At 41.6% G+C, this 12,186-nt stretch overlaps 1 protein-coding gene across 4 annotated transcripts in view; it reads right to left on the bottom strand.

Annotated features, from left to right (window-relative positions):
* GULP1 (GULP PTB domain containing engulfment adaptor 1) overlaps positions 1-11,934 on the bottom strand; it is a 146,354-nt gene extending 134,420 nt beyond the window's left edge. For 3 of the 4 annotated variants that reach the window (XM_053948307.1, XM_053948310.1, XM_053948311.1), the window contains exon 1: positions 11,851-11,934. The gene's annotated coding sequence lies outside the window, so the exon portion shown is untranslated. The remainder of the gene's footprint in view (positions 1-11,850) is intronic. The other variant, XM_053948309.1, reaches the window with a different exon arrangement.
* Between the last annotated feature and the right edge of the window lie 252 nt (positions 11,935-12,186).

Below are 12,186 nucleotides of genomic sequence, written 5' to 3'. Positions count from 1 at the left end.
GCCAGGGAGAGAGGCAAAAGGAAAAATGGGACTGCTCTGCTGCAGCCCAATTCCACTAGAGACTAGCTCAAAAAAAAAAAAAATAAAAAAACAAAAACAAAAAAAATAACAGTTTAAATGGTCTGCCTTCTTTTTCAAGATTAGTCCCTTGAACACCTGAATCCTCCTCTCTTCCAGCACCAGCAACATCATTAACTGAAAAAAGATCTGCCAAAAGGCAATTAAGTTCTGGCAGATTGTTCCATGCTATGATAAACCTTACAAAAGTGGACATTCAAAGGCAAAATTCTATCTTTAGCAATAGCATATTTTAAATTGGGGTGAGCAGGAAAGAACAGCCACTGGACAACCACATTGTTTGCTGTAACTTCTGTTTCTTTCCTGTTATTAGTTAATGGATAAGCTGAGCTCTGGTGCATTCAAAAGTTAATAAATTCTTAATTTTTAAAGAGAAGTGAGAATCAAGAAAAAAGCTTTTCTGTTTGTTTCGTTCTGATGGAGCTCAGCAGGAAAACAAAAGAAACCTTCCTGATACACACACGTAGGAACCTGAATTCATGACAAAGCTAAATAAACTGGATATAGTAACAACAAGCTTCCTGCTTTTCTGCACTACAGCACTGCTCATCCTCATTAAAGTGGGGTGCCTTGAAGAGCACAAAAGTAAAGTGAAGGCCAGATAGAGACCATGTCCACATGGATAAATCTGTTCTGGTCGTGTCAGCAAAGAACTACACTGCAAGCACTGAGGAAATCAGTGTAGGACAAACCAATGCCTGGGTTTTATACCTATTAGGAAAACCAACTGTATTGCTTTTTACCCTGTTGCTCCACAGTCAGACTGAACATGTCTAAATTAACTTACTCCTCCCACTTCCCAGTTCTTGGTCATACTTGATCCAGTTCCCATACCAAAAATACTCAAAGAAAGGTGCACCAGACAGGAAAAGAATGGCAACATACAGAGAGCATCATTTCACTCTAAATTACTTCCACAGCTGCAGGGTGAATATCTTGACACCCCGAGAAGTCAAATAGACACGAGCAGGATTCCTGCATGCACACAAAACAGAACTAATGACCATAAAATTACCATCATTCACAAAGCAATTTTTCACATTTCAGCTCTCCCACTAGCCAGTTCTTTGCCATGTATACCAGTTTTCCTGATATCCACATGCCAGGGCAGACTCAAACAGTTGACACGTTTCCAGATAAGTGACAAGATAGGAGCGAGCAGAAAACACTCTCCCCACCCTTCACACTTCCACGGTGTCAGAGGCTCAGAGAAGAGTTAATAAATTGCTTTCTCAGACATGCTACAAATGTATTTGAGCTGCAACATCTCTTTGAAGATCTTACCTTGTAAAATGTTCCCAGGTATATTGTGAAACACAAATTTCAGAAATCTGTCAAGATACGTCAAGATTCCACCAAGTTTGTCAGCTAAGAAGAAATACACTTGATTCTACCTTAGACAAACACAATTCTACCTTAGACACGCACTGCCTGGGACTTACATTTGTGTCACGTTTGCCAAATAACAGCTGAAATAATACACAATTGAATACTGCTGTCCGGGGGGGTAAAAGAAGTATTTAGACCATAAATAAACAGGATCAAATTACCCAGAAGTACATATGCCTTGCAGCAAGATCAAGAAACACAACAGCAAATAGCAAACATAAATATTCTTCAAAAGCATCTGGCAAAATTCACCATAATGAATTCAAAATATTCAAGCAATTATTTCCAGCCAACCACTTATTTCCTTCAGAACTGAGATTCTTAGCATTTTATTATTTTCTTTACTGTCAAGGCATATTTCTTCAGTGGTTTGACTTTTTTTTTTTTTTTTTCCCTGCCATTTGGCTAAGCAACTAAGTAACTTACTCAGTAACTTCCAGACGACCTAGCAAATGAAATTGATTTGGATTAAATAGCAACAGATTATTTCAGTGGTTAAGCAGTCACGGGTATGCCAGCAACATAACACATCTTAAATACATTCCACTAATCCTATCAAGTATGCTTTTACTTATCTTGCACTAAGCATCTATTTTATGGTCCATTTCTTCATACCTTCTAATCACGGCTCAGTTTCAATGTCAAAAAAACCTGAAATCCCAAACTGAAAAGCACACAGAATCACAACAAAGATAATTTTCTGAGTAAGAGGGACATAAGGGACTGCTGTGGAATTACTAGTGTTTACAACTATAAGCATATTTACTGCTTCCCATCCTTTACAGGACAGATTTGTTACAGTTGAAAGCTTTCCCTTCAGGGCCTTTTAGAGAAGCACATATATCCCACAGATATGCCATACCCCATAAAGCCATCTCAGTAAGGCACAACACAACTATTCTCCTGGGGTTTTTTTGAGAGTACAAGGGCAAGAGGAAGAAAGGGACATGGAAAAAGGAAGGAAAAGGTGTGCATGCAGGAGAGGGAAACTATACCTCTAGTTTAGAGCTGAAAGGATTTAAACTCATCTAAACCAGAAGTCCTTTCCATTCCCCACCTTTTGCTTGTTCAGATTTTGTTTATTTTTCTGACTCATTACTCAAAAAAATTCCTAGATCCTAATCAAGTCTAACAATGCTTCAGAGGAAACACAACTCCAAAATGGGAAGGGAGAGAAAATCTTATTTAAGAATTCTTCATAAGCCATCAACTTATAAAAACTCAGGATATCCTCCAGGAATGGTAAGAAAAATGCTACATAATAAAGTACAATATCCTTAAGTCATCAAAACATGACTTGGCTCTGAATTCTGGATGTCAAGAGCTTAGATGGTGACTGTTCATTCTTATATTGCACTCATGTTTGAAGTACCCCAGATTCTTCCAGGAGTGGAGTTTGAAATGAATTTAAGACTCAAGCCAAAAGTATAACAGATGAGGAAATCCTGAAACCTATCAGCAGATCAGTGGTCAGCAAAGATATCTGGACACAAAGTATAGGAATCACACAGAGTCACCCCAAAACGCCTCGGTTGTCACAGAGCCTCCAGAAGAAGCAGCTTTCTACTCCATTTTAAATGATCACCTTGGCTGGCACCAGGGTACACACAATGCACTTCATCAAAAGCCTCATCGATGAGCACTTGGAAATTATTCACTTTACCCACACAATAGTACCTCTCATTTTTATTAGCTCTACATAATTCTCTTATCTGGCTTCGAATAAAATACATGAGCAAATGATGTTGCATCTATTTTTATAGTGACTACATTTCTTTGTATCTTTGGAGATTTAAAAGTGAAGACTATGTCGTTGCTTTATTTATGAAAACTGAGAATTTAAAAAACAAAACAGACTAATGTGAGAATAAAATTCAGATAAAGATATTTTGTAAATGCATTCTAGTTCAACAAAATAACATTTGCCCCTAAGATATCCTTTATCCTATTAGAGTCAACCTTGGGAAAAACAAGTCTAAGTAAGACTGCAAACTTTCCACTAAAGCATGTCAGTCTTTTCTGAGTCTGAGGCTGGGTTTAGAATTCATGGTGCAAACTGTACATTTTGAAAATAGAGAAGGCTGAAAGCTATCAGTATACAAGGAACAAGTACGTGTATTAACGTGTGCATGCTAGGCTTGCCATCTAATACTAAATGCCCATGTAGAATAATCTTATTTCTTAATAATCTATTTTAATTAGATAGCTACATGAAACAGAGTGCCATGACATCATATTATTGCTAAGGAGTCACACCCTCTCCTTCTCCTCCTCAGAAACCCCAACAACAGAAGCAAAAATGTGAGCAGAGTGACAATTTTACATCTACTGCTGTGGACAACAACCAGCATTTCCACTTTTGTGCAAGACTGGAGAAATAAGCACCATAGAGAACATCAGGCATTAAAGCAGCTCCTCAGAAGTACAGCACAGTATCTTTGCCTGCCATGACACAAATCTTCCTTCCTTGCAGCAGCACTGTCACTTGTGCAGTTAAATCATTTTTTGCATTGCCAATCAGTACCAAAGACAAGCAAACACCTGCTTGTTTCTAAGAGAAATAATCAACAGTGCTGTCAACTGCACTTCAGTTTCCTGACAGATCACTGCAACACCCACGTAGGCTCTGCTTGCTCTGAGCTTTCCACACTGGCAGATATGCAGTGGCCACCAGCTGTCTCAAGCCACCCCAGTCAAAACCAGTAAAAAAAGAGCCACAAAGCTGCACTGACAGCTGGGGGTATTACCCATGCAAGCACAACATTTAGTGGCTGAAATGCCAGATAATGACTTGAATTCAGGAATTACTCTTCATACCAGAGAAAATTACTAACACAAAACCAGTCTAACAGCTTAATAGCTGCATTCAATAACCTCAGCCATAAAACATGGGGATTGGAACCAAGACCTCTGGGAGATGCACTTAATTTTGAAAGAGAAAACAATATGAAATTGAAAACAATAAGAGCTCATATGGTCTTCTAGATTATCACATTTGCTGTTAATGACAAAGTGCTTGTGACAAGCACGTGGGATTGCCAGTCAGTATGGCCAGGTTAAAGCACAGCTTGCAGATTCTGCTGTCTTTCAGGGCAGAAGCAATAAGCCCCGAGAGAACCTAGGCTGGGAACTAAAGTTCTCAAGTGCCCTCTCCAAGACTGCCTGGTTTCTTAGGTACAATTTCAAACCCGTGGGGACAAGACCAGAAACAGAGCTACCCTCACAGATTGGGATGGGAGGGAAGATGGAGAATCATTTTTACCAGCAGGAACACTTCTAGGCGAGTTCCTTTGGTCTCCAAAGAAACCTAATATGCTTTTAAAAGAATAAAAAGTAGAATTAGCAGTGGAGAGCCCCACTTAAGTAGAAGGACCATGAGCATTTTAACAAGAACTTTAACCACTAACATCCTAACAGTTTTTAAAAACTGGCTGTGTAAGAAAATGTTACTTTACATGTCCCTTTCCCAGCCACAGGCATTTGGCCCCTCTCTTATCTTACCCTCCAGCACAAAAAACATGTGCAAAGACAAAACCTACCCCTCACCAAGAAGAACCAGCTACAAACTGATTTACAAAAAAATGTATGAAGCACCACATTGGTAGCTACACATGAGCCATTTCATCCAGTCAGCTGAAACCTGGAAATTGTCCCTTTCAAGAACATTAGCATTACACACACTGACGTACCTGTTCAGCAGTGTTGACATACCACATTTCACCTCATAAAACACAGCAAAGGCAAACAATTAAGTGCAATTACTATATGGCACAGAACAATTAGGGAATTAGTAACAGTTCCAGCTGCACAATTTGTTGGAAAAGTATTTCTTCCATCCTAAGCCCATTGCACAACATGCTAAATTGAATATTAACGCAACACATAACTTACAAAATTAGTAATGCAATTTTTAGGCTGCTTGAATCAAGAAAAACATTGTCCTTATCTCAGACATTAAAGACCTTTGTGTTTACAAATCCACAGTAGGCTCTGCTTTAGAGCTTACACATGTGAAACAGATTAAGAGGCACCACAGTGGGGGTTAATGTCTCAAACTTTCTGCTGGCTACATCATCAGTCCCCTGCCGCTATTTTCTATCCCAAGTAAAGATTCAGCATCATTTACCATATACACTTCACCTCTCACTTTTTCTTTAACAAGTCTCCACACATTAATCTTAACTACAGTTACTCCAAAACAGGTATGACTTGGGCATACGATACCCTGCAAAATGAAATCATCGTTCAGCTTTGATCCCAAGCGTCCACTGCTTTGGAAATGGTGGTTCTGCCACTTTATCAATCAGGAAGCAGAAAAAAGATTAAAGCTATCAGCTACAATTTTCAGCTGTGGGGCAAGACTCACAAGAGAGTCTTTTTTCTTGAAGACCCAAGTCCTAAGATTTGGAGTTTGTGTGAAAAATAAGTTGTTTTCAATACAAAATAAAGTTCAGATCTACATACCTGTGTAAGGAAAAACTTTATAGAAGGAAAATAATACTAAATGCTCACATAGAGCCTATAGTGTTTTAAATCTCATTATTTTTAAGATGTATTTTTTTTAGGGAACCTGACTCATGATCTTTGAATGCACTCAGCTGCCAACACAGCGTGTAGGAAGAAAGCATTAGAGACTGCACATATCTGCACAGCAAGGCATTTGGAAAGATGGCTTGGACAAACACTAAAAAAATAGGTTTGAGGACACAAGAAACTTTCTTAAATTACTCCTAATGTAACTGGTATGCATAGATTGCTGTTCCAAACAACATTTTGAGATGCGACTGAAGGAAAAATAATCTATTTTACTGGGAACACAGTCCTTTATCTGGGCTCATTACCTCACTTCAGTGATATGTTCCAGAAGATTTCACAACAGATTAAGAAAAAAATGCTTCTGTTTCAAGAGACACCTTCTTTAAAAGATGTCCAAACACAGACACACACCCTAAAAAAAAAGCTCCCAATTTGACAAAAGAGAAAATACATTTATTAATATCAGGAGTACATCTGTGTGCAGGAAAACCAATAATTACACTGGGCAGCAGATATAAATTGCCAGCACTAGCACAGAAGAGACTTGCCAAAGCTGAGCAGACCCAGCCTGCAGCTGGGAAGAAACCAGGTCTCCCCAGGGTCCCCTGCCACAAGGAGAGTTGCAAGACTCAGGGGAGAATGGGCATCCACCTCCCTTCCAGACATCTTTCTCCACAGCAGGAGCAACCTCATCCCAGCCTTTTGTCCAGTGGAAAAGAAGTTTGATTTTGCCTAGGCTGCTGAGATCTCTAAAAAAGCCTTAAAGGGCTACAGGGATTTAGAGCAGATCACCTGGAAAGTTTAAGCACAATGTTTAAGTGCCTAATGTCCCATTCTGCCTAGAAGGAACTGAAAATAGGACATCTGCACGTAAAAGAACAAAAATGAAAACAGAATAGTATATTTAACATCACAACAGGTACTAGTCAGGATTCTGCTTGGCACATTATGGTACTGCTGCATTTTGCCTTTGGTCAGAATTTTTCCCATTAGAACAAAGGGGATGGAGAGAGCAGAGGAATAATTGAAAAAAAAAAAAAAATCGCATTAAAGATCTTGAAATGTTCCCGAGACCTCAACAGTCCTCAAAAAACTAATCCATTCTATTTGAAAAGAATGAGGAGCAATTTGCATGCAGTTTTACAGCTTTCATGTTATTTTAGGAATTATGAGAAGATTGAAGAGATTAGGCTTCTGTATCCATATCTATTCCCAAATACTGGAGTACTCACATACCCTTCTCCACAAAGCAATAAAGAAAGCTGGAAACAGCCATCACACACTTTTGAATGCCAAAAGATTTGCCTTAGAATTCCCAAATTTTTCAACATAAAAATGTTATTTGCTTGCATTGCTCAGGATCTCTATAGCAGAGGAATAACCAGAATTTCCACAGATTATAGTTCTCATTTCTGGTGACCAAAAAAAAAACCACACCCCACCTTAACTCTGTCAACAGAGCCAGCTGCAGTCTCCAACCAGCAAATTATTAAGAGAATTGTTTACCAATTTACACTTGTGCACACCATTGCAAGACAAGGGTGTTGATCAGGTATTGCTGACAGAATATACAGAAAAACATTTGGCTGCACAGATGTTGCTGAATCTTTATAACTCCAAGTGATATAGTAAATGGACAAAATACAGCTCAGTTCTCAGAATAAAACCAGAATATGCAAGCTTAGGGTGCAACATAAATGCAGTAGTAACCAAGTGATTATATACTAATAAGATGAATATGTCAGACTCTGGAGTTAAAATGACAGAATTTCTCAATGGCTGCTCTTCAAAACAGAAAAAAATACTGCAGAAGTTAAAAAAAATCCAGTGCCTTAATCTAAGACGCTTTCCAGTACTTTTTGTCAAATTATCAAGCAGCCTGTGTGAAACTGTAGGTGTTATAGCCTGAGTTTTGCTTCTCGCTTCAGTGAAAACTACTTAGATGTCTGTCAAAAACCCAGGTGTTGTCTGTTCTACAGATATGTTTGTTTCCTTCAAGCTACAAAATTCTACATTCTGTCTTTGCTGATACGTAATTACACATCAGAAACGTAAGTCACTGACAAAAAAATCATAGTTCAATTCAGAGCGCCCTCTTAGCCTGGTGATAAGAACATCTGCTTAAACTGGCAGAGGAGAGGAGGAATGAAAGTGGAAATGCTTTCCTGGGAATTAATGATGCATTTTCAGCTGGATAAATTCTCTGTTGGGATCCTGGATAAAATCCATGGTACCATCACTTCGGACTCTTGATGTTCAGTTTAGTGGAACAAATTTTCTGTGAAACCATACGGCAAGAGGGGGCCTTAAGGGAGGACTGTCTGCTTATTATGTTCAGTGGAGCTGCAGCCTAGGTTAAAAATGCATTTTAAGTGCATTAAAATGCTTAAGAAAAAACATTTTTAAGACTCAAGAGCTACTACAGACCATTCCCAGAGTGTTTGCAGTGCCCCTGGGCAAACAGAGCGGCACGGACAAGGTCCACAGCTACATATCTGAGAGTGAAAGGGTGGGCAGTGATGCCACTACTGCACTCAGGTCTGTGCCCTGAGGACAGACCACAAATTTAAGATAACTGAGTAAGCCTACCTCCTCCTTCCTCACAGCCCTAACCAACCCAACACGGGCTGTGACTGTAAGCCCAGATCAAGGCTACACATTCAGTGGCAGTAGTTGTCCATCCCACAACAGCACAGCCACAGAACAGCTTGATTAAACATTTCAGTCACAGGGAATGTTCAGGGGATCACTGGCAGTGAGGTAGCAAAGCTATCTGCAAGAACAAAGCCAACATTCTGATCTCAGGGATTCAGAAGATACAAGGAAAGAAATTACTTCCAAAGATATTGACAGATGTATCTGCATGCACAGTTACATTCTGAAGGTAAGAGAACCAAAGAGAACGTTGTTAGGTAGCTCTGCAGAGGCACTGTGCCTCCTAACAGGGCCAGTACTGTTTGCTCTTTTCTGGATTACAACCTGAGTCTCTAAAGAAGTTTATCCCTTCAAAAATCAGATTACAGTAAGGCAAAAAAGGTAATGGGGAAAACGTTTATTTCTGCCCAATTAGCATATTCTTGTGCAACAACTCTATCAAGTCATGAACTAATGATTTTTTTGCCTCAAGAGCTGATGTACTTGGAACACAGACTCGTCTCCTGCCATGCATTCCACCATTGATAACTGAGAAGTCTGAGGGACCTGCAGTTCTTTTAAAAAGAACCTGGTGGACTTTTCAGCTCTCAGTGTTCTACTTGTTCTCTTGGAAAAAAAATGACAGAATTAGAATCCTGACACAAGCCCTACTAGGTATGACCAAAAGTTAGTGATATGAAAGTTTCCCCCTCTGTTCTCTTTCAAGCTGTGTCAGTTCCCCAGTTCAAGCTGAAGCTGCCCTTTAATTAATTCAGCTGGTAGTTCTAATTATGTTCTTATGCTCTAGCAATAGACTCTTGAGGGATTATCTCAAGAGAAAAACTAATTCTATAATTGTAATACAAAATCCAGTTTATTGTATTAGACCTCTCAAGTGCTTCATGTAAGTCTCCTGATTATGACTTTTAGAGCATCCATCAATGTTTACAAACACCGTACATTACAAACAATGTTTACAAACTGCTACCGAACCACAAAATGTAACTCTGTCTACAGGCAATAGACTAGCAAGCTAAAGTGAGCTTGTAAAGCAAATTCTGAAATGGCACCTCAGGTGAGTGTTTCGCATAAGAGTAGAGGCACAATCTTTGAACTCCAGAAAAACCCTCAAAAAGGTTACAAAGTTACCTCCAAAGGCTAAGGAGGCAGTACAAACCAGTAGTTTGTATAACAACCCCTCTTGTTTTCCACTCCTGTTAACTCCATCTTCCTCCTGGCTGGTTCTCCAGTAGCAGGAGATCTCCTATGAGATTTAAAATGCTTTATACGGAACATTGTAACACAGTTCACTGTCGCAATAATTTTAATTTCTGTACTCATCGCTCACAAGACACACCCAATCACGTCATCCTTACTTCTCAGGCAACCAGAGTTGTATTTTTTCTGCTTATTTCCAGTCTTCTTTCATTGATATTCCTGCCACTGTAGCTCTGCTGAAAGTATAAACCAAAGTTCTCCCTTGCATCCTTCAGCACTGTGCCATAACACCAGGCTTTTAATCCCTAAATCACTTTTTATCCAAGCCATTCATGTAAACATATGGCTTTAACAAGATCTGTTTTCATATAGTTAAAATGCATCCCAGAAAAGTGTCTGTATGGCTAATAATAGTAATGAAATTATTTTCCCTCGTTCTATTGTTTCTTTCTCCAAGTTCAAGTGGATAATCTCCAAATATTTGAAGTTGTACCTGACATACTACTGCATGACAAATCAGCAAAGTAAATCTACAGCTATGAGGCAAAACTTACTGTTCATTCTGAAATGACCACATAAATAGAAGCTTGACCTTCAAAAAGATATTCTTTTCCTTTCTGGCAAATTGTTTTGTCTTATTTTGATTGACACCCTAAGTGGCTCTGAAGCACTGCTTATCCCTACAACAACTGAAAGGTGCCACTCACGTTCCATGTTCATCTAACATACAGGGGAAGAAAATCATGGAAAATAACATCTAAAAGGAAAAGTATTCACATAACACACAAATATAGACATTTATATTTATACTGAATAAACCAAATATATTGCTATCATATTTTATGTGAGTCTCTGCACATTCTAAGCACCTTCATAATCACCATTGTGTACGCATTGCTTTCCAGTTTACTAGAGGGGGTTTAACATCTTTTTAGCAGTGATAACTTCTTTCCATAAAGATGACTTTTTAAGAACTTGCAACTGCAATGGAACTGTAGGAACCGAAAAGTTTAAAAGTTGCATGCTATTTAAATTAGAAATCTAATAAGTGTCTTAAGTTCAAAAAAAGACCACAGAAATCTATTTCTTCGGAAGGGAGTTGATTCCTTTGTATGAAGAATACAATTAACCTTTACGGGCCTTTGATTGTCTCTCGGTGCCCCCCAATAAACGAGTACAGTGAAATTAAATGAACATCATACTTTTACACGTTCCTCTAATTGTCATACAACTTTTAGACCCTTTCAAACTGAGATTTTCTCCCTGAATCTCCCTCCCCGACTCCAAGGCAGAGCTGCAGTCCTTGCTCAGATTTCTTTTTTATTCTCATGATGATGGAGCAAACTCCTTCAGCACTCCACCCTCCCAACACACGCGGAGTTAAAATTATCTTCGTGGTTTGGGTTTGGTTACGAGCCGAAGATCCTCCCTTGTACAACAACTGAGCGCTCAGCAGCCCCAGCGGCGAGCTCGGCTGCCGCCCAGCACCGCCGGGCTGCCACGGCGGAGCCTCACGAGGAAAACAAAACCTCGTCTCGGATAAAGGCTTTACTGTACTTACAACGGGCAAAAAACCCAGCCCCGAGTGAAAGGCATCTCACTGCTCGCAGCTACTTGAAATTCACTAAGCCCTGCCCGTGCGCCCGAGACCCCCGGCTCCGTGCGGGTGCCGGGCTGGGAGCAGCCGCTGCCGGCGGCCCCCGGAGCGCGGACAGCGGCACCGCCACGCAGGTGAGGCGGGACCCGCGGGGGCGAGGAGCCGCCCCGGGGCCAGCCCCGCTCCGCTCCGCTCGCCCGGCGAGCGAACCGCGGCAGCCGCGCCGACGGCAGAGCGGGGCGGCGGAGCCCGGGGCAGCGCTGCCGGCGCGGCGATCAACAGGCGCTCAGACCCCCGCGCCCCCCTCCGCGCCCCGCTGGCCGCCCCTCTGCGCCGCGGGGCGGGGGCTGTCCCGGCGCGGGGCCCCGCCGTGCCGCCGGGCGCGGAGCGCCGCGTACCTGCCGGGGATGGAGCAGCCCGTCCCGCCGCCTCTCCGCGCCGCTCCCGGCGCCCGCTCCGGCCACGGCCGCCCCGAAAGTTTCCTGACGTCAGCGCGGGCGGGCGGGCGCGGACCCCGCCCGCTGCCGGGCTCGCCGCCGCCGGGCCGGGCCGGGCCGCCGCCGCTGCTCCCGGGCTCCCCCTGCCTCCCGCCGGCACCGCCAGGGCTGGGCAGCGCAGCCACGGCGAGCGGCGGCGAAGAGAAGGCGTGAAGAGTAGGCGGCAGTTGAGAAAGTGAGGGACGCGATTTGGTAACTCTGCACACTCCTCAAGGAAGCATCTCCTGAAGAAAAGAT

Source organism: Vidua chalybeata, chromosome 7 (assembly GCF_026979565.1).
Source record: "Vidua chalybeata isolate OUT-0048 chromosome 7, bVidCha1 merged haplotype, whole genome shotgun sequence".
Taxonomy (NCBI): Eukaryota; Metazoa; Chordata; class Aves; order Passeriformes; family Viduidae; genus Vidua; species Vidua chalybeata.
Note: the sequence above shows the minus strand (reverse complement) of the source record. Positions and strands in the feature narration are given on the sequence as shown.